Raw genomic sequence first — 4,799 nt, 5'->3', positions numbered from 1 at the left:
ATTTCTGTGGCGTGCCGTACATATGTTGTTTGGCATATCACCCCCCTTAAGTTTATATGACCTTTTTAATAGGTGGTCCAAAAGAGGTAATAAAAACCTAAATGCATTGTTATTGATAGCAGCAGCGGCGCTTATATGGACGGTGTGGTTAACGAGAAACGAGGTGATTTTTGACAAAAGTAGACCAAAATCTTTTTTGCAGGTACTTTTCAGGGGAACTCATTGGCTTTGACAGTGGGCACAGTTGCAGCGATGTGAAGCTCTACGGAATGAGCTGGTTTCAACGGGGCACTATCTTGAGACGTCAGCCTTAAAGTTCTTCAGTTCCAGTGGATGGCTGTCAACTAAATTTATTACCTCTTCTTAACCAGCTTTATTCTGGCTATTTATTTGCTTTAAATTATACCTTTTTTTAGTGGTGTGTTGGCCTGTTGGCAAAACTTTATAATAATTGGCCTGATTTTATCTGTCGATAGATGAAGCCGGATATAAACTATCCTTTGTCTAAAAAAACAAAACAGAATCCAGCCTCATGGATAATTATAGTAGGTTAGATGGACTAGCTGAGTGTAGAGAACTTTCTATAGAAGAGGCTAATGAGCTTTGGTCTACGGAAAAAGAGTTAGAGCACATCTAGGCGTTAGAAGAGATTGAACCGAGACAAAGATCAAGGGAGAGAAATCTGTTAGAAGGTGTAAGGAACAAAGCCAACTTTTAGGCTATAGGAAATTATAGAAGTCGAAAAAAGAGAGTGGAGTGTCTAGAAGGTCCTAATGGTTTAGTTTACGACCAGAAGGGTATGATCCAAGTAGCAGTAGCTTTTTACAAAAAAATTGTTTGCTAGGGGTGCTGAGCCTAATGTTAGGCTAGATCCTTATTTTTGGGATGTGCAGGATAAAGTTTCTAATGAGGATAATAATGTGTTGGTTGAGCCTTTTAGTGAAGAAGAGATCAAATCTGCTATTTTTAGTTGTTATCCTGAAGGAACCCCTGGGCCAGATGGGCTACCTTTTTTGTTATACCAGAATTTTTGGGATTTAGTCAAGGATGATTTTGTAGATCTGTTCAAGGATTTTCATAAGGGTAGTTTAGATTTATATAGGTTAAATTGTGCCCTGGTCAGTCTAGTTCCTAAGGTAGGTGGCTATGAACATGAAACATTTTAGACCCAATAGTCTCCTCAGTTGCAGTTTTAAGATTTTCTCAAAGCTTCTGACTCTTAGGTTGAGTACTATAGTGCAAAAAATAGTAGCTCAGACTCATTCTGCTTTTATCAAAGGTAGATATATTCTTGAGAGTGTGGTTGTAGCTCATGAGATTGTCCACAGTATAAATAAATCGGGAGAGAAAGGTGTAGTTATTAAACTTGACGATGAAAAGGCATATGACTGAGTTAGCGGGACCTTCCTTTTTGATATGCTTGAAGCTAGAAATTTCCATCCGATCTTTATTAGTTGGATAAAACATTTGGTAGTTGGAGGGTCTATAGGTATCATGCTTAATGGGGAAGATAGTTCCTATTTCAAAGCCGGTAAGGGGTTTTGACAGGGCAACCCCCTTTCTCCTTTTCTCTTCAATTTAGTAGGTGATGGCCTGTCTAAAATGTTATCTAAAGCTACCAATAAGGGCTTGATAAAAGGGTTCATGCAAGACTTTAAACCTGGGGGTATCGTGGCTCTGCAATATGCAGATGACACTATCCTCTTCTCTAAGGCAGAGGATTGTGCCTTGAGAACAAATTTTAGGGATGAGGATTAACTTCCATAAGCGTGAATTAGTTCCACTAAACTTAGATATGGATGAAACTCATAGACTTGTTCATATTATTTCTTGCCCTCTAGGTTCTTTTCCTATTAAGTACTTAGGGTCCCCCTGCACTATGATAATCTAAGTAGAGAGGATATACAACCTCTGGTTGATAAGATTTTAAAGAAAGTAGCTAGGTGGAGAGGTAGTCTTATGTCTTTAGCTGCCAGAGAAATGCTTCTTAAGTCTTGTCTTGCTAGTATTCCAGTGTATCTGTTATCTTTGATCAAGTTCCCTAAGTGGGCAATTAAAATAATGAACACTCACATGGGCAATTACCTGTGGAATGATTCAGCCTATAATCATAAGTATCATTTAGCTAATTGGGAATTAGTTTCCATGAGTAATGAACAGGTCTTCCTAATCTTTGAGTTTTAAATATTAGTTTTCTTGCTTCTTGGCTTCAAAGATATTCGGTGGATAAGGAGAAGCTTTGGAAGGAGCTTATAGATCATAAGTATAATACAGATAAGCCTAATATTTTCCAATCCAATACATAGGAGCCTCTAGCTTCTTCAAAAGTTTTATGCGGGCTACCCAAGCGGCTAAGATGGGATATAAATGGAAAATAGGAAATGGTAGAAGAATTAGATTGTGGGAAGATAACTGGTTAGGTTGCTATAGCCTAGCCATTTAGTTTTGGCCTCTTTAGGCAAACTATTGGGGACCTTTGGGATGGTTTTAATTTAGAATGTACTTTTAGGAGGAGTGTTACTAAAGATCTTTATCAATCTTGGCTTGAAGTTGTGGAACTAGTAGGCACTATACAGTTTACTGATGATGCTGATGAGATGATTTGGCAGTTTAATAGTTCAGAAGTTTATTCCTCACAGTCCCTTTATAAAATTATTAATTTTAGAGGTATTCAACCAGTCCATGTCTCAGCTGTTTGGAGTCTTAAGATTCCTCCAAGAGTTCACATTTTCTTATGGTTAGTGGTCAAGAATAGAGCTCTAACTTAGATAACTTGGCTAAGCGTAGGAAAGTCGAAGATAAAAACAGTCCTTTTTGCTTAGAAAAAGAGACGATTCAACATGTTTTCTTTAAATGTGCTGTAGCCAAACAGTGTTGCTGCATAATCTCTGATGTCCTGGGTTATAATATTGGTAGTAGTATGTTTGATATAGGGAAATGTTGGCTAAGTAATAAGAAATTTTGTCTTATTAATATGGTTTCTTCAGCTATGATTTGGTCCATCGGAAGCTGAGAAACGATCTTTGTTTTCAGAGGTATGGGTGGAGAAGCATGGAAATCTTACTCCTTAGAATTTCTGGGCTTTTCGAGAACTGGACAGTCCCCTGCCCTACAGATAAGAAAGAAGTTTGGAAGGATTATATCAGCAAGATCAAGTTAACAGTGAGAAGGACTTTGTGGCTGCCTTAAGAACATCTGAACACCATTTGAAGCTTTTTCGTGGGGAAGTTGGTGCTGAGGCGTGGAGTGCGCTGGGCGTGTTGTATCTAAGTTGGACATGACACCCCTTGGTGGAGTGCGCTGGATATTGCGCTCAACTGAATCTAGCAAAAGACCTTTAGTTGTGGGGGTGTTTTTGTTTGGCTGGTTTAGTGTTGAAACTCTGGCTGCTGTAAGGTTCAGGCGTTTCGCTCCTTAGAGCAAGGTTAATAGCAACGGCGACTACCGGCTGCAAACGGGCTGTATACGAGACAGCAAAACCATCACGTACAGTAAGGCGAGCTAGGAGGTGAGCGGTTAACATTTAATACTAGCAGGATAACAGAGATGAAATACTATTTTATTGATCCATGCATGGTGCATGCAACCCATTTATCTCGGTACATGCGCTACGCTCGACGGTAAGACAAACATCGGCTTCCTTCTCTTTCTTTATTTCTCTCTCTGCCACATAGGATTTTGATGACGTAGATCACATTACAGCCTGCTGAGTAGGACTTATAATACTTGCTCTTAGCGGTATCGGCTTTGCTGTGCTTTCTTTCTTTTAGTCCAGGAGAACACTTGGCTTTGGTGACTTTCTGTGCCGAATTGTAATAACTCTTGGTCTTTTGATATTATAATTGAAAGACTAGGGCGTTGGGCCATTTTACTCCCAAAAAACATACACCCTCCATGTGGATGGCCTGGCCTCCCCACGGAGACGCTCGATGTGGTTGGGGCGTGCGCATGCCACCGGCTGGCGGACCAAGTCGAGCACTCGAGCTTGGCCAAGAATGCCACGTAGGCAAAACAAGGCATCTAAACCAGCCAAGGGGTAAAATAGCCGGTTTAACAAAGTTTAAGATGTTGAATACTTGGTTTTGTAGGTTAGGAGGTTAAATAAGCCATACATGATACATTAGGGGGTTATTTAGACTTTTTTTATTTTAAATATGATCAGTTCTATAAAGAAGAGCATTAACATTTATGACACCAAACAAATACACTATAAAATATATTTTATAATTTTCATCTAATGATACTATTTTAGTATTATAAATATCGATGCTCATTTTTATAAATTTTATCGAACTTAAGATATTTAGACTCTTGGTAACTCTAGCTAGAATTAATTTATTCGGGACAAATGGCGTACGTAAAAATTGTGGAATCAGATGAAGGCCTTCTTTGGTATCCTTGAATTGAGAGGAATTGGAAAATGAGAAGCACTTGCTAGATGGTGATTTTAATTAATGGGATCCAAACAAGCTATCACTAAAATGTAAAATCTAAGCTAAGGGATTGTTTGGATGTTATCGTATTTACCTCAATCCATATGTGTTGATGTGAAATTGGGTAGATTATGGTAGAATTTAGTTCAAGTTTCACTCTAGTCCATCCCAACATATATTAATTGCGATGAATAGGATAACATCTAAACAACCCGTTCGTTTGTGGGCTGAAATGGCCTAGAACTATTCCGGACTTAAAACCATTCGATATTTTGTACTACACTGGAAATGTGCCGGCGCGTTCTAGGCTAGAAATGCCTAATAACCGAACGGGCCCTAACTAACTTGAATCCAAAACACGTCACG

Source organism: Sorghum bicolor, chromosome 8 (genome assembly GCF_000003195.3).
Source record: "Sorghum bicolor cultivar BTx623 chromosome 8, Sorghum_bicolor_NCBIv3, whole genome shotgun sequence".
Lineage (NCBI taxonomy): Eukaryota > Viridiplantae > Streptophyta > Magnoliopsida > Poales > Poaceae > Sorghum > Sorghum bicolor.
The sequence above is the reverse complement of the archived record's forward strand: the minus strand, read 5'-3'. Positions refer to the sequence as shown.